General features: G+C 46.6%; 1 protein-coding gene across 1 annotated transcript in view; it reads right to left on the bottom strand.

The window, feature by feature from the left end:
- The window catches only part of RPH3AL (rabphilin 3A like (without C2 domains)), a 181,863-nt gene extending 164,940 nt beyond the window's left edge, over positions 1–16,923 (bottom strand). Inside the window, exons 1-2 of the mRNA XM_044004398.1 lie at positions 16,890–16,923; positions 16,592–16,641 (exon numbers count right to left, since the gene is read on the bottom strand). The gene's annotated coding sequence lies outside the window, so the exon portion shown is untranslated. The remainder of the gene's footprint in view (positions 1–16,591; positions 16,642–16,889) is intronic.
- Positions 16,924–18,676: the final 1,753 nt, after the last annotated feature.

The raw sequence follows: 18,676 nt of genomic DNA, 5'->3' as shown, positions 1-18,676 counted from the left end.
CCACCTAGCTGCCCAGAGCTCTATCCACTGCACCACCTAGCTGCCCAGAGCTCTATCCCCTGCACCACCTAGCTGCCCAGAGCTCTATCCACTGCACCACCTAGCTGCCCAGAGCTCTATCCCCTGCACCACCTAGCTGCCCAGAGCTCTATCCACTGCACCACCTAGCTGCCCAGAGCTCTATCCCCTGCACCACCTAGCTGCCCAGAGCTCTATCCCCTGCACCACCTAGCTGCCCAGAGCTCTATCCCCTGCACCACCTAGCTGCCCAGAGCTCTATCCCCTGCACCACCTAGCTGCCCAGAGCTCTATCCCCTGCACCACCTAGCTGCCCAGAGCTCTATCCACTGCACCACCTAGCTGCCCAGAGCTCTATCCCCTGCACCACCTAGCTGCCCAGAGCTCTATCCACTGCACCACCTAGCTGCCCAGAGCTCTATCCCCTGCACCACCTAGCTGCCCAGAGCTCTATCCACTGCACCACCTAGCTGCCCGGAGCTCTATCCACTGCACCACCTAGCTGCCCGGAGCTCTATCCCCTGCACCACCTAGCTGCCCGGAGCTCTATCCCCTGCACCACCTAGCTGCCCGGAGCTCTATCCCCTGCACCACCTAGCTGCCCGGAGCTCTATCCACTGCACCACCTAGCTGTCCTCATCTAACATTAGGGTTGTGGATTTAAAGCCAGAAGTGAGCTCAGAGAGCAGTTCGTCCAGCACCCCCCCCCCACCAAAGCCTACTCCCCCACCTCTCGTTTTACAAGAAGACTGAGACCTAGAGAGTCTTGCCCACAGTGACTCATGCAGACATTTTGGCCAAGAGAGGTCTTGGACTGCCCCACACCCTCCAGGCTATATTGTGTAAGAGTTACTATGGTAGGTAAAGTTCTATCTGACAGAGTCTGAGAAGGGAAGGGTTAGAAGGAAGAATTCAGGGGGAGAGGAGGATACAAAAACAACCCGACATTCACCCCAACCTTCACAGAACTTACCCCTCTCCCCTGTGAGACTCGGATTCAATCGACTCCAAGCTCTCAGGCAGCCCGCCTCATCCTGGGCAAACCAAGGCTATAAATCCTCAGATATTGCGCAGTCAACACTGCTGTCCAAGGGAACCCTAGCAACGGGAACCAGCATCCACTCAGTTACTAAGACAAGGAAAACACGATAAGAACAGGGAGATAAGACAAAGCCACAAAATCCCCTATGCCTCCCCCTTCCATCAAGGGAACAGAAACACCATCAGGGACACCCTGATAGTCTTCTAGAGTCCTAAAGGCCTGAGGCTCCACTTAGATGGCTTTTCTGGTCTGAGTACTTGAACCGGTGTAGGGGAGAAGAGCTGGGACCACCACTAGGCTCGGCTTCTTAAAATTCTACCCAGGTCATTGGATCATATAGACTTGGTGCTAGAAGGGACCTTGGAGGACAGCGAATACAACCCCCTCCATTTACAGATGAGGAAACTGAGGCTGGCAGACTTTAATTCATTTTTCCAGGGTCACACAGCTATTATTTGGAACAAAGGAACAGCACTTCCAACTGAACCCATCCTGATGCCACCCTCCTTTCTCACCCCTTCCCCAATCACTTCAAGCACCAACCCAAAGAGCAGGTTGGTATCCCATGTGGGTTTTACAGGCACAGGAAACCAACTTCCAGCTGCTTTAATGTCATCACATCTGGGCTGACTCTGGTCCCAGTTATTCCCAGTATTATCACTTTTTATTTTCAGGGCAATGAGGGTTAAGTGACTTGCCCAGGGTCATACTAGCTAGTAAGTGTCAAGAGTCTGAGGCTGGATTTGAACCCAGGGTCAGTGCTTTATCCACTGCACTACCTAGCGGCCCCCTGGTCCCAGTTATTCCTGAGAAACATTTCAATGTTTTTACACCTTACCCACCCCTCAGCCCCCGACACACTAAGAAATCCAGTGTCACTGCCCTCCTTACTGTTCCTCAAATAAGACTCTCCTTAGTGAAGGGAGAGCAAGTTGTACATAATAGATTTGAAGTTTCACATGCAATTACCTTTTTATTATACTATTTTATGGAAATGCTTATCTTATTCCATAAATTAAAAATAAAATACACTTTAAAAAAACTAAATCAAATAAGACACTATATCCCAACTCTGTACATTTTCCCTGGCTGTCCCCCAGGCCTGGAACAGTCTCCCTCCTCATCTCCATCTCCTGACTTCCCTGGCATCCTTCAAATCTCAGCTAGAAGCCCACTTTCTACAGGGAGCCTTTCCCAAATTCCCTTAATGCTAGTTCCTTCCCTCTCTTGATCATCTTCAATTCATTCCATCTTGTGCTTAGCACAATGCCTGGCACATAGTAGGTGTTTAACAAATGCTTGTTGACTGACCAATTGACATTCCAAAGAGTAAATTCCAAACTCCAAATCAGCCATATGCACAATGCCACTCTGATTTTCTATAATACATGAAACTGAGTAAAGCCCAGATCTCTAATCAATCAACGAGCATCTATTAAGTGACTACTATGTGCCTAGCACCAAGGGTATAAGTGGCTTCTCTCTACTGATGAAATCACAGGTCAGGTCCCTAAAAAAAGAGCCAGTCGAGTTGTAGAGTGTACCCTGATTGGGGGCAGTGCTTTTTTCTCCATCTGGCAAAGAGGGGAAAACAGGATAAAGAAATTATATGAAGCCATGGAAGTGGAAGGGAGTCCAACTCTCATACCCAATTATGAATCTCACCTATAGTGCCCCTGGCCAGACTCCACTTCACCATGTCCGGTGATGGAGGACTCACTAACCATCCCACTGCTAGGGAGTATTTCCCTATTCTTTTTTTTTTTTTTAGTTATTTCCCTATTTTGAGCTGAAATATGCCTCCCTAAAACTCTCACCTCCTGCCACCACTCCCATCCTCTGGGTCCAAGCAGACGTGTTGAATCCCTTGTGAACACACTAATTCACCTATCTGAAAACAGTAAACAAGGCTCCAGCTATGTCCTCTCTCCTCCAGAATAAACATTCCCGGTTGCCCCAATGGGCCCTCCTTCCATATGGCTTCCCATTCCCCCTCCATTCTGGTCACCCTTCTTTGAAAGTCAACTCCAGTGCAATTCAACAAGCATTTATTAAGACTTTACCATGTGTGAGGTGATCTTCTATACAGTGGAATCACAAAGACAAAATTAAAAACATTTGCTACCCTCCTGGATCTTATATTCTAGAAGGAAGAATGGGCCCAAATTTAAACATAATAAATAATATGTATCATTTGAGGAGAGAGAAAATACTAATGCCTAGGGAAATCAGGGAAGGCTTCCTGGAAGAAAGGGTACCTAGGTCAAACCTTAAAAGAAGCTAAGACTTCCAGAAAAGATGAGGAAGAAGTACCTCAAAGAGGAGATGTAATGCTGAATTTGGGGAACAGCAAGTAGATCAGTCTGGCTAGAATGTTGAGTGAATGAGGGCAACAAATGTGAAATAAATTTGAAGAGATCGGTTGGAGTCATACTGTGAAGGGTGTTAAACGCCCACTTTGAATTTTATCCTAGAGGCAATAGGGAGCCACTAAAAATTCTTGAGCAGAAGAGTAACAGAGTCAAACCTACACTTTAGGAAGATGGATAGGAAAAGCATTTGTTCTGTATTGTCACAGTCCCTCCTAAAACGAGGTACCTAGAATGGGATACAACATTCCAAATGTGGTCTGACTAGGGCAGAGCAACAGGATATCATCCATGAGCTCCCTTCTCTAGACATGATATTAGTATATGATACTAGCTTATGGTTGAATAAGCTCTTGAGGCTTCCACATTCCACTGCTGCAAAGGATGGCCTCAAATCTTTTTGAACCCCAAATCCACTAATACTCTCAGGTCTTTTTTTTTACATACACTCCTTTCATAGTCATATCCTCTCTTCCACACCCCATTCTATAATTATACAGTTGATTTTTTTTTTTCTTTTAAAGTCTTGTCCAAATTCCTCATCTCAAGAGGAACAGCATGGAGCAAGAATTAGGTTCCAACCCTTCCATTTGAAGAAGTACTAACACCAATCACTCCCACTCCAAGACAGGCTCAGCCCATGAGTTCCCAGAGTACTTCACCACCTTGTGCACTTCCTCACCTCCCTTTTCAGCTTCCTTTTCTTTGCTGTCTCTCCCTATTAGAATGTAGGCTCTTTGAGGGCAGGCATTATCTTTCTTTCTGCTTGTATTTTATATCCCCAGACTTAGTTCCACATAAAGTACATAGTAAATGCTTTATCTAAATAATATAATTTCTCAAAAATTTTCATTCCTCATCTTTAAAATGGGGATATCTGACACAACAAATGGCACAATTCATCTCACAGTTACTTTGCAGAATCTTAAAATGCCATACAATGAGAATTACTATTATTATTTTATAGTTGAGGAAATATCAGGTCAGAGAAGTGAAGAAGTGGGAAGCCCAACACTTTCAGACTTGTGAAAGATTTACCAGATCATTTGGACAAGACTTATACAGGACAGGTTATAATATGTATCAGTGGAGAGATAACCCACATAGATGAACTTATAGATAGACTAGAGTATTAGGAACCCATGTGAACATTAATAAAAAAAAAAAAACATGAGATGGCAGCCATCTACAACTGAGCACAATGAGTGGATGGCATTGGACACATGGAAAAACAATATGGAGTTCTCTCCAACACCTCATACAATCACTGACATAAAATCAGCACTTAATAAATGCTGGGTTTTTAATGAACAGATTAGAAAAATGACTTGATCACCTATGCTCTTTCACTCAGTGATACGATTATTGGGTATCTTCCCCAAGAAGGGCAAACACAGAGGAAAAGATCCTATACAATCCCAAATACTTAAAGAAACACTTTGTGTAATAGCAAAGAAATGTAATCAAAACCAGGGGGTGGGGGGTGGGATTACCCACTGATTGAGGAACAACTAAATAAATACATGAATGTAATGGGATATTTCCGTATTGTGACAAAGCAGAGAACAGAAGAAAACTTGGGAAGATTTGTACGAACTGATACAGAAAGAAGCAAGAAGAACCAAGAGAACAAAATACACAGGAAATACAGTAACATAAGGGAAAACAGCACAGAATTCAAACCAGGGCCATAACCAATAGTGACTACAGAAGATAAATGATTATGACACATGCTTCCTCCCTCTCAGGAGAAAGGTGAGAGACTATGGATGGAGAATGAGGCATATGCTGTCAGATCTGCTCAATGTATCCATTTGCTTTGCTTAACTATCATTCTTTGTTACAAGGGAAGGTTCTGTTGTCCTGCTGAGGAAGGTTATTGGCAAGAGACAGCAATGTTTGGTTTGGTTTTTTTAAGCATCAATAAAACTTTTTAAAGAGCAGAAACTCATCTTCTCAGGCTCCACCCCATTCTCTCATCCACAAAGAAGGAGGGGAGGTGCCTTTACCCAGGTATAAGCATGGCTCCAGCTGTCTGCTTAGACAGTTAGCCGATCAGACCCCCTGCAGCTGATTTACCCTTCTATCTGTGGGCCAGCTGTCCCTACACATTAGCGGAAACACAAACAGACGGCAGCCCGCTCCTCTAGTATAATTCAAGGTTAAATACAGCGCTCCAGCACCAGCTGCCATCTTCTCTCTTGATCCCCCCCACTGCTCTTCCCATCCCCCCATACACACCCACACACTCTCTAGATCTGTCTGGCAGACACTTTGGCTTCCTAACAAGCAGGGATTTCCCAGCTGGTTGGGAGGTGGAGAGAGAGGGAGAGAGAGGGAGACAGGGAAAGAGAGAGAGGGAGACAGGGAAAGAGAGAGAGGGAGACAGGGAGAGGGGGGGAGAGAGAGAGACAGGGAGGGGGGGGGAGAGAGAGAGAGAGAGAGAGAGAGAGAGAGAGAGAGAGAGAGAGAGAGAGAGAGAGAGGGAGAGAGGGAGGGAGAGGGAGAGAGAGGGGGGAGACAGGGAAAGAGAGGGAGGGAGAGAGAGGGAGAGAGAGAGAGAGAGAGAGAGAGAGAGAGAGAGAGAGAGAGAGAGAGAGAGAGAGGGGGGGAGAGGGAGACAGGGAGAGAAAGAGAGAGAGAGGGAGGGAGGGAGAAAGAGAGGGAGGGAGAGAGAGAGAGGGAAAAAGAGACAGGGAGACAGGGAGAGGGGGGGGAGAGAGAGAGAGAGAGAGAGAGAGAGAGAGAGAGAGAGAGAGAGAGAGAGAGAGAGAGAGAGAGAGAGAGAGAGAGAGAGAGAGGGAAGGGGAGGCGGGGAGAGTGACTGTGTGTGTCTGAGGAGAGGAGGGAAACCACATCTGAATTCCAACCAGGTGTCCCAGGGAGGAACCAGCCATCAGCAGCCCGGGGCCCATTTGAATTGCTAATGGATTTGGAGGCAGCCAAGGACACGGGCACAGCAGTGAGCAGGGAAGAGCTGGGGGAAGAGGGGGTCCTTGTGTGTCAGAGAGGACTGAAGCCTGTTTGGCAGGTGGTGGGATGCTGAGGATGGGCAGGATAAGCAAATTACAGAAAGGTGCAAACAGGGCTGCCATCTCCGGGCCTGTGGCTTTCAGAAGGACCCACTCTGTCATATCTGGAGGGGAGAGTAGAGGAGCAGAGAGGAGAAGGAAGAAGGGGAGGGGGAGATGGGAGACAGGGAGGGGAGGAAGGAAGGAGAGGGGAAGTGAAGGAAGGGGAGAACAGAGTAAAGGAGGGCAGGGAAGCAGGGAAATAGGGAGGGGAGATGGAAAATGGGGAGGGGAGGAGAGGGAAGGGGAAGAGAAGGGAAAAGAAAGGAGAGGAGGAAAGGGAAGGGAAGATGAGATGGGAGAGAGAGTAAGAAGGGGAGGGGAAGGAAGGAGGAGAGGAATTGAAGGGGAAAGGAAGAAAGGAGGGGAGGGGGAGATGGGAGACAGGGAGTGGAGGAAGGGAAGAGGAGAAGAAAGGGAGAGGGTGAAGAGGGGAGGAAGGAGAGGGGAAAGGAGAGGAAGGGAAGGAAAGAGGGAAGGGGGGAAGTAGGAAAGGAAGACAAGTCGAGAGCCACCAACACAGCAACAAACTTGGATTTGATGAATACACTTTGGGAGCTGCAAAGAAGTAAAAGTCCCTGTCCCCACCTTCAAGGTGCTTACACCTGCTGAGGCAAATCTATTCAAAACCATTTGAAAGCACTGAAGGCAGTATATGTAGGGAAAGGGGAGGAACTTTTCTCCCCACTTTTCTTTCTTTTTAAATATAAACTTGACAAACACCAACCACCATGAGCATTTCTACATACAAAGAATAGAGAGGAAAAGGTTTGCATGTGAAATCATCCATTTCTATTATGTATAGATTGCTTTTTAAAGTAGCTATTACTATTCAACTTAAGACAGTAATAGAGGGGAGCAGGAAAGATGAACAAAGCTATCCAGCTCCACATAGGGCTTGCTCCATGGACAATAATTGGGATGATGGGAGCTTTCTGGAGTTGAAAGGAATTTTTGCACCAAATGAGATAATGTGTGTATAGTATTTTGCAAATGTTAAAGCATTCGAGAAATCTTAGCTAGTATATTATATGTGTTAAATAGAGTAATTAGCCTCTCCCTGAGCTCAGTCTACAATGTACAGGGTCAACACCTTTGGCCGATGGCTTCTTCATCTCCCCATCTCTCTCAGCCTTCTGCTATGTGAGGCTGGACTCTGGGGGACAGATTACTCCCTCTCCAAGTGTGAATGACCTGAGCCACAGAGGATGGTCCCCTGTTCCCTTCAAGGGCATTTGCTTTGAGTTCTGTTTCTCACTGTGGCTCTGGCTATCAAGCCAAACAGGGCTGTTGTGAGGATGAGATGAGATCATAGACATAACACTTTGTCATGTAAAGAATGACAGATGGATCAAGGTTTTATTCTCTCTCTCCTTTCCCTCTTCCCTTCTTCAATCACCTTCCACAAATATAACCTTTGAGGCTATTATGTGTAAGGCACCTGGGATGCAGAGGTATCTATCAGAAGTGGTTCCTGCCCTCAAGGAGCTTAGAATCTAGTCCTAGACATAGTGTGAGTACATTAAAAAATATACACATGGGGCAGCTAGGTGGTGCAGTGGATAGAGCACCAGCCCTGGAGTCAGGAGGACCTGAGTTCAAATCCGGCCTCAGACACTTAACGCTTACTAGCTGTGTGACCTTGGGCAAGTCACTTAACCCCAACCACCTCACCAAAAAAAAAAAAAACATATACACATTTCCTCTTCTCCTTTCCTACTCCCTCTGCCTCCTCATCATTTCACTACCATCTCAACACTATATCGGCACCCCCTTTTCTGTGTCCTCTTCCATCATTACAATGTAAGGCCCTTGAGGCCAAGGATTGTCTCATTTGCTGATACATGTAGCCTCCAATGCTTAGCAGAGTGCCTCAACATAGTAAGTGCCCTCTGTCTCCCTTTCACTGTCTCTCTTTGTCTCCCACACATACTTTCTCTCTTCCCCTCCTATTCTCTCCCCCTCCCTCCATTCCTTCTTCTCTCCCCCTTCCCCCAAAGCAGTCACCAGGTTTGCTGAATCCACTAAGAGATGCTATAAAATAAGAAAACTTAAGAACCTTATCATTAAGAATGGCCATTAGAATTGATCAAGAGTGACACCCTTCCCCTCATTCAATGGAATAGGACTTGAAAAAGAGCTGACCTCAAATAGGTCACCAAGTTCACAACCATATTTGACCAACAACTTAGTCAATCAAGGTATTTAAATTCGCTTCTAACTGTCCTAATTGAGAACAATGTTGGAACTCATAAAAATCTTATTTGCTGCATTTCTTAAGCATCTCCTATAGGGAAGGAAGTTTATTAGGCCCTCAAGCTACAATGACAAAAATTAAACAGTGCCTGCTACCAAGAGGCTTACATTCTCCTGGAGGAGTTTGACAGATGGGACAATAAATATCAAAGAACAAATTAAATTGGTAACTGTATGACAGGAATTAAAGAGACACTTTAATATGGTTCCCATACAAAGTCAAGAATAATAATAGATCATATTTATTCCAAGCACTTGAAATTCACTATCTCATTTGGTTCTCACAACACTGTAAGGAAGTGCCCATTTTACAGGTAGGAAAATGAAGACTTGGGGAAATAAAGTGATTTACACACAGGCAAAGGAGATGAGGAGGAAGAGGGCAAATAACAGACAAATGAAGGTTTTACATGTAGATTATAAAAGTCAACATGCAGGTGCAGTTAGGTGGCACAGTGGATAAAGCACTGGCCCTGGATTCAGGAGGACCTGAGTTCAAATCTGGGCTCACACACTTGACACTTACTAGCTGTGTGACCCTGGGCAAGTCACTTAACCCTCATTGTCCCACAAAAGAAAAGAAAAGAAAAAAAGAAAGAAAGAAAAGTCAACATGCAGAACCCTCTCCAAAGATAAAGGAACTGGAAAAGACCCCAGGAGACATTCAGATGAGACCAATTGGGAAGCCCAATTGAGAGGCACAAAAACAGAGTTGAATCCAGATCTCAGAGGATACCAAAAGAAAAATGTGTCACTTTTCCTTTGCACTTTCTGGTTATCTTTTTTCCCCAAGGACTTATATGCTACAAAGACAATGCCAGACTGCTTCATGGCAGAAGGACTCATAGAATTGATGGCTCACTTTAGTCCACTTACCATCCGAAGAGGGTAGTTTATCTTGGCTCAGGGAAAATTAAGATGCTATGCAGTATTCAGGTCACCCTACTCACCCTGGACTTTAAATTTAGTCAGAAAAAACATAAAGTGACTTGGGTATTCTTCAAGTGAAAGCTTCATGGCTATTCATGGGTGAGTGGTGAGAATACCAGAGGACCTTGACCTTGTTTCTTAATACCTGTGTGACCTTGAGCAAATGACTTAACCTCTCTAAGCCTCAGCTTCCTCAGATGTAAAATAAAGAGCTTGAATTAGATGGCCTCTGAGGTTCCTTCCGGTTCTAGATCTGTGGTTTTGTGTCCTGAATTTGAATCCTGCCTCTGCCCTAACCCCCCAGTGGAACCTCTGGGAATTGAGGTCTTATCTCTGGGTCACAGCTTTCTTCTCTGTAAAATGGAGGGAGGGAGGGAGGGGCAGCTAGGTGGCACAGCGGATAGAGCACCGGCCCTGGATTCAGGAGGACCCAAGTTCAAATCTGGCCTCAAACACTTAACACTTACTAGCTGTGTGACCCTGGGCAAGTCACTTAACCCCAATTGGCTCACAAAAAAAAAAAAAAAAAAAAAAAAAGCACTATATAAAATGGAGGGAGGGGTTAAGATTGATGACATTTATTTCTGCATCCTATGGTCCAAACCAACTCTCAAGCTGAGAGAGGCACAGTGGTCTGGGTTGTTTTTAGTGTTCTCTACATTTAACGTTTGATAAGGCAAACTATAACTGCCACATTTTCAGCTATACGACAATGTTTAGAGAGTGCTTAATTACAAATGGGAGACGTGACTTTTTAAAATAAGGACTTAAAGGGGCAGCTAGGTGGCGCAGTGGATAAAGCACCGGCCCTGAATTCAGGAGTACCTGAGTTCAAATCCATCCTCAGACACTTGACACTTACTAGCTGTGTGACCCTGGGCAAGTCACTTAACCCCAATTGCCTCACTAAAAAAAAAAATATATATATATATATATATATATATATAAAAGGACTTAAACACAAGTCTATAGTTCTACAAAATAGCATTTAAACTGAATAGTGGAAGTTGATCTGTCTCTCTGGACCCACAGTAACCACTAGACCCAGGCTCTGCTGTCGATGAGCTACGTGACACTCCAGTCTCATTACTTTCTCCAAGGACGCTATGGTCAGGTCATACCAGCCTCCTCACTCTTCCTCATATGTGCTGCTCCATCTCCCATCTCCGTACCTTTGCATGAGCTTTGCACCACACCTGGAACATTATTCCTCCTTACCTTCACCTCTTAAAATACCTGTTTTACTTCCAAATTCAGCTCAATGATCACCTTTCTGCAGAAGACTTTTACATGGTCCTTCCAACCCCAACCAGCCGGTACCTTCCTTTCTCAGGTTACCTTGCATCTATTTTGTGTGTATCCTGCATATGTGTGTGTGTGTGTGTGTGTGTGTGTGTGTGTGTGTATTATATATCCTTTCTCTCTCAGGTTACCTTGTATCTACTGTATATGTATCCTCACATACATACAAAATATATGTGTGTGTGTGTATTTGTGTATATACACACACACACACACACACACACACACACACACAAAGATATATTTCTATATACACACAGAGAGACATACATGTGTCTCCCCTATTAGCGGGAAACCTCCTTGAAAGCAAAGACTATTCATTTTTGTCTCAGTAACCCTAGTGCCTACCCCAGTGCCTGACACATATTGGGTGTGCTTAATAAATGCTTATTGAATGAGTCAGTGAAAGAACCTCTCTGGGCCTCAGTTTCCCCACCTGTAAAATGAGGGACGATCATGCCTCAGCTCTCCATTATCTAGAGGTGAGGCTGCAGGTTGAGGACCCTGACAGAAGAACTGTTTCCTGTTGGTCAAAGAGCTTGGAGCAACGGTACTAAATGTTCTATAAATACATTCATTTATTTTCGCTTGCCAGGTTATGGGCAGGTGACCGAAGTTTTTCTAAATCCCAAATGAAATGAGCAGCGCCTTCTGTCTAACAAACAAACCTTCCCCTCCCCCTCGATCTTTTCCATGAGAGTGCTCATAAATGCTGCTGGGCTACAGATGACAATGTCACACTGGAGGGTTGTCAGGTGACAGGCAACAGATGTGCCGGGAGGGACAGAGCTGGAAACTGAATCACTGTTTAGTTAAGTGATCACCAAGACCTCGTGGTAGGGCATAGGTCCAATCGGTAGCTAATTGTCTTCTTGGTTTCATCTGAGGGACACCAACAAGGCACCAGCACATTAAAAGAAAAATCTCTCTCCACACTAAAGCCTGAAAATCCACCCTTTGGGATTCATTCCTTTGGGTTAAATCTTGCCATCTTTGACAACCAGAACAGGGGATTTGGCCAACATAACTCTCAAATCTCAAAGTGCTTTTCACCCATGTCCACAGAAAGGATGGCACAAAGGCACTGGGTCTCCCAATTCCTACTTGGGTCAACTACTGCCCACTGATTTTCCCTGCCAACTTTACCCAGAGAGATGGCATAGGAGGAATCCTCTCCAAAATGCTTGGAGCCCTGAGGGAGACACTAAGGCCACAGCTTGTCACCTCTCTTTGTGCCCTGGATCCTTCTGGCAGTGTGTGGTGAAGCCCATGGACTGCTTCTTCCTCAGCATCATGTTTTCAGTGAAGGAAATGCTAAATTTCTATGCGAGGTTAGTGAAAATAAAGATGCCGTTTTTCCCATCCAAGTTCTTGGATCCCCCTGGAATTCACCCACAGATCCCCCCATGGACCCTGGCAGTTCGAACAAAGCCTGGTGCAAAGTAAGCACTTAATAAATGCCTGCTGGTTGATTGGTTAAGAATCCTAGCCTTAGAATATCAAGGGAATTAATGAAAAAAATGCAAAGGAAGGCAGCCTAGCTGTACCAGATTTAAAACTATATTATAGGGGGCGCAGTGGATAAAGCACTAGCCCTGGATTCAGAGGACCCGAATTCTAATCCAGCCTCAGACACTTGACACTTACGAGCTGTGTGACCCTGGGCAAGTCACTTAACCCTCATTACCCTGGGGAAAAAAAAAAACAACCTATAAAGTAGCAATCATCAAACTATTTGGTACTGGTAAAGAATCCTTGCTTTGGGAAATACAAAGTACTTCTTCGAAAAAATGTCTAGTATAGTACACAATATGCTACAGGTGATTAATAAGTACTGCTAGTGGTGGTAAAAGCTATGTCTGAGGTCAGACTTGAATGCAGACCCTCTGTGTTTCCATCATGATTCACTGCACTCATCTCTAAACAAAACCACCCCCTACTGAAACACCCACCATTTCGCTCACTCTTCCCTGTCACCTTCTTTCTTTTCCTCATTCCTTTAGGGTGATTCAATGGAGCATAGTATGTGGGGTCTGTGGAACTGAGTTCAAATCCCAGCTCTCCTGTTTATCAGCTACGCAAATCTGGGCAAGCCACTCTAAGACTCTGTAAAATGAAGAGGGTGGACTAGATGACTGTCCTCCATGCTAGCATTCTTTGATAAACCTATGCCCATGGAGAAGACCAAGACTCAAAATGGATCCTAGAGAAACACCATTTTAAAAAATAGTTCTCTATGGTCCTATACACCTCCACGACCCCCTTCCCAAGAACAATAAATGGCCATCATCACTTATTCTGGTGAGAAAATCACTCTAATACAGCCACTGGCACCCTAGAGTAAGTTCAAGTTGGCCCACTAGGGCCAATTGATAAATTTTCAGTGTTATGCCTTGGAAACTGGGGTGTGCTATATACAAATCATGGCTTGATTTATTGGGTTTTGATGGTCTACACTTAAGAAAGTGAGGGGGGAAATGTTATTAATGCAGTTTAAAATTTTTCAGATTTAAAAGTGTACCTTGGGGCAGCTAGGTGGCACAGTGGATAAAGCACCGGCCCTGGAGTTAGGAGGACCTGAGTTCAAATCCAGACTCAGAGACTTGACACTTACTAGCTGTGTGACCCTGGACAAGTCACTTAACCCTCACTGCCCTGGGGGTGGAGGGGGAGAGAAGAAAAAGAAAAAAAAGTGTATCATGTAGAAATTTCCCCCGCAGAAAGCCAAGTTGTTAAGCAACATATGGGCCACAAAAAACTTGCACAGGAAATCACCTGATGATGACAAATTCAACAATAGATAGAAAGCCCTTGCTAACCTATGAATTTCATATGACTGCCAACCACTGTTAACAGTATTCAGTAATTCACTCTGTGACCTGGGGTGAAGTCAATGAGATTCAATTTAGCAAACATCAGGAGAGAAGCAGATGAGACCCCCTAGTGGAAAGAGAGTCAGGAAGTCAGAAGGACTTGGGTTCAGGTCCAGCCTCCCTGGGACCCTAGCCTGACCACTTAATTTATCAATGCCCCCAGGCAACTCTGAGGCTGTAAGTAAGCTTACAAATAGGTGGCCATCCTGAATCAGTGGAGAGGGCCTTTCATACTTGAAGTTTCCTACACTAATGAAATTTCTCTTTCACACACACACTTGTATTTCCTTATGTGTAGACATGTCATATTTCCCCAGCAGAAAATAAGTTCTTTGAGGGTAGGGATTATTTTTTATTTTGGCCTTTTATTCTAGCCATGTAATACAGCAGAAATAGTAGGGACTCTGGATCAGTAGCTCTTAACCTAGGATTTCAGGGGATCCATAAATGTGGATGGGAAGAAAATCAACACCTTTGTTCCAATACAATTGGTGTCCTTTATAATCCTATATATTTTGTGTATTTAAAAACACTATTCTGAGAAGGGACCCATAGGCTTCAACAGATTGCCAAAAGGGTCCATGACATACCCCTACTTTAGAGTCAAAGGTTCTGAGTTCAAAATCCACCACTGATACTTACTACCTGTGTGGCCTTGGCAAGTCACCTGACCTCCCTGAAGCCTCAGTTTCCTCCTCTGTAAAATGAAGGAATGTGACAAGATCATGTCTAAGGCCCCTTCTTGGCTCTGAATCTAGGACCTTGGGGTTCCACAGCACCCAATATCATCCCTTGCATTCATCAGCACTTGAAAAAAACAGGGGTGTCCTCAAAGTCTTAGTGCAGTTTTAAACTTGTTTGGTCAAGAAAACTGGAGCCAGAACCTCTTCTACCACTCTATTGCACACTGAAGATATGGTGGGAAGGAGGAGAAGGAAGAGGAGGAAGATGGGAGGGGAGTGTTTAATTGTAAGAGCTGGCAGTTCTTGCGGAATTAATGGTCAAGGTCCATTTATCAGATGAAACCAGAGAAGAATTTATGCTGGGGCCAAACCCCAAGGAGAAAGAATCTAATCTCCCCCATTTCCTTCTCCTGGGGAGGACACTGTGCTTTCAGACACAAAGAGGACTTCCTTTCCCAAACCAGCTCCACCCAAAGCACTTCCTCAGCATAATTGTATCTGCCCAGGCAATTATAACTCAGGATTCCTAAGGATAGACTGGGGACGTCCCCAGGAGCCAAGTTATTGGTAGTTTGCAGGGGACTTAGACCAGTGTAGTATCATCCTGCCCTAGTCACCTACCCTACTCCCAAATGCATTGCTCCTCTAGCCCCAGATCTCCAGAACAAATGCCCCCCTACAGGTCCATGGGATGCCCATAGCACTAAAGGCACCTCCTGGCATTCTTTCCCTTAGAGGGAGAGGATCCCAGAGTGTCAGAGCTGGGAGTATCTCAGAGGGCCATTCAGACAAACCAACACCTCTCCAATGTACAACTTTACAAGACGCTAGTGGATACATTACTGGATTTAGAGACAGAATGCCCCATGTTCATATTCTGCCCCAGACCCTAACAATGTGACCCAGGGAAAGTCACGTAACCTTTCTGTGCCTCAGTTTCTTCACCTGTTAAATAAGGAAGTTGGATATGAAGACCATTAAGGTCCCTTTCAGCTCTACCTCCCGAGTGGTCATCCGGCCTCAGACTGAAGACCCTAGTGAGGGAGAAGCCCCACTAGCTCCAGAGGGAAGGCACTCTACTTGGGGACATGCTGAGCCTGAATTTGCTCTAGTGCAACTTCTGACCAGTGCTCCTAGTTCTGCCCTGGGGGCGCCAAGCAGAACTCGGCTAATCCTTCTAGTACATCACAGATACTTGAGGACAGCAGTCAGGTCCCTCCCCGGCTTCTCTTCTGCAGACAACATCCCATTTCCTTCAGTCCATTCTAATAGGACAAGATGGCTAGGCCTTTAATATCTTAGTTCCCTACTTCTGGATGCTCTCCAACTGGCCTTCCTGGAATTCCGGACCCAGATGCCGCTTTTGAACTAGAGTCTTAGAGCCCACAAAGAAGCTTGAGACCATCTAGTTCAACGTCCCCCACACACAGACAGATGAAGAAGCTGAGGTCCGGAGGCTAAGGAGACGTGACTAAAGTCACACAGCTGGACTGGGATTCAAATCAAGGCCCCCTGACTCCCAAACCAGCCCCCTTTCCGCTGCACTTGCCACCTGTTCCCTTAACCCAACTCCAACTACCTCCTACCATCCCAGAAACGGAGCACCGCCCCCCCCCCCATCTCTCCGGCTGAGACAACGTGCCTGTGCCCTTGCCCCTGGGGGCCACAGATCCTCAGGCAAGCTGGCTGGGCGCTGGCCAGATAGAGCGGTGGGCTGGCGGTGATGATGCTGGGGTTGGGGGGCTGGGGGTTGGGGGAGGAAGCGGTCATCTGCAGGGTCTGTGGCCACTGGGCGGCTTGGATGGGGTTTCCTCCCTCCCATCGCTCATCTCCCAGAGATGAAGGCGGCTCACAGTTGGCTGGCGGTGGCTGCCTGTTGCTTCCCTCCGCCGCCGCTGCCGAACGAGAAGCTGGCCGAGCCCTTCTCTCAATCCCAGTCCCCTGCCCCAGATCAACAACTAGCTACAGGTGGCCACCGGCGTCTCCCGGGATTGCCAACTGCCCATCAGCTCCCTATGCAAATCCCATGGAAAAGGCAAGAACTCACTCCCAGCTCCTGCTGCACGTTTCCTCCCTCGGTCGGTGCCTGGAGCCAGCCTAGAAGCCCAGAGACCAGGAAAAAACAAGCTCTAAATAAACTCTTAGCCAGAAACCCCGCTCTCCCCCCACCCCCGGCAGGCACCAATGGACAGCCAAGGCCACCCTCTTCTGAGAAGGGGAAGATCATCTCTGGGAAAGCACCTGTTCGATTCTGAGTTACTGCTGCCCCCCCCCCCCCCCCCCCCTTCCCCAAACCAGGCACCAGGAAGGCTGCCCGGGGGAGAGAGAGTCTCGGCTTAACCTACCAGGTATCCAGGGGAGGGGCAGGGATCTACCTGGGGAGGGCCCTGGAGGATGTGGGAGCGGGGGAGCGGAGCCCTCCCCTGCCTCCCGCAGCCGGAACCCTCTCTCCTGATTGTGTCGTCAGGGGCAACACGAGGTGCTCCAGACAATTTCAATTACTCAGCCCTTGAGTAAACATGTGGCAGGCAGCAGGGAACTGGGCAGCTGGAGTCAAACAAAGGCCTGGATTTCTCTCTGGGGAGCTGAAGGGCAGCCCGCTCCCAAGCTCAGGCTCGCCGCGCGGTGGGGCCCCGGCGCCCTGGGGCGCAGGGGGACTGGGCGGGGCAGCCCCGGGGGCTGCAGGGGTACGGGACGCGGTAGCGCTTCCCCTGGGGGTGGGATGGGGGCCCTGGAGAGCAGGGAACTAACCCATCTCCACCTCTGCCCCGCCCCCATGACATCACCCTGGCTGCTCACCAATCACTGGCCCGCTCTGCCGGTCCCAAGCTCCTCCCAGGAGCCTGTGGGACCTGACAGATGACTCTGCCCGATTTGCTGTTGGGGGGAGGCAGAGGGCAGAGGTCTAGAGTGGGGCTTCTTAAACTTTTTCCACTCGCGACCCCTTTTCCCCCAGAGAAATTTTTACGCGACCCCAGGTATACACGTACATAAGATAGGTATACTTAACTTTTTACTGTTGCCAAATTTTTCGGGACCCTCACATTCAGTTAACGACCCCACGTCGACCTCAAGCCGCAGTGGATAAAGCACCGGCCTTGGATTCAGGAAGACCTGAGTTCAAATCCGAACCCAGACACTTGACACTAGCTGTGTGACCCTGGGCAAGTAACTTAACCCTCATTGCCCTACCCCCCCCCAAAAAAAAAGCTAGGGCCTAGAGGGAAATCACATGATTATAGATCTAGAACTGCGAAGTGACCACCTCGTTTTACAAAGAAAGAAACTGAGTCTCGGGAGTGACCTTCCCAAAGTCACCCAGCTAGTGGGGGCAGGGTGGAGGGGGGCGGGGATTTGAAACCGAGGTTCTCACACTGCAAAGCCATCTCTCTGTCCACCGTGCTAAATATTCCACAACTTGCTTTTTCATCTTCAGGACATCCATTCCTTTCTAGCCTTGGACCGATAAGGGAACAAACGATACCAGCAAAAGTAATAATAACAAATTCCAAACTACATGAAATAAAAGGCCCACAAAATGTAAAGACCTATCAAAGAAATAAAAAACATGGGAAGACTGGATGAAGAATATAGCATCCCTACTGTCCCCTCTGCTACTGGGCAGTCCCAAAGATGCTTTAAGTGAACCTGGCAGAAGCAACCAATCAATCAATCCACTTTATTAAGCACCTACTATGTGCTCAGGACACAAAAAGAGGCAAAAGACAATTCCTGCCCTCAGGAGCTTACAATCTAACAGGATCTTAAGGAGACAACACACAAAGAAATAGATACAAAAGAAGCCATATATAGGATCAATAGGAAACAATTCACAGAGGGAAAGCACTGGAATGAAAAGGGCTTTCTGCAGAAAATGAGCTTACACCCCTAATGCTTTTATTCAATTGCTTTATTTTCTGTGTTGTCTCTCTCAGTTACAGTGTGAGTCTTGAGAGGAGGGCTCTGCCTCACTTTTTATATTTGTACTCCCTGCACTTAGCACAGTGCTGGGCACATAAGCCTTAACAAATGCTTTTCATTCATTTCATTCATCATTTGCAAAAATCAGTCACTTTACCCACCTCCATACTATTCAAAACCGAACAATAGATCAGAAACTTTTGCCAAAACA

This window comes from Dromiciops gliroides, chromosome 4 (genome assembly GCF_019393635.1).
Source record: "Dromiciops gliroides isolate mDroGli1 chromosome 4, mDroGli1.pri, whole genome shotgun sequence".
Lineage (NCBI taxonomy): Eukaryota > Metazoa > Chordata > Mammalia > Microbiotheria > Microbiotheriidae > Dromiciops > Dromiciops gliroides.
Note: the sequence above shows the minus strand (reverse complement) of the source record. Positions and strands in the feature narration are given on the sequence as shown.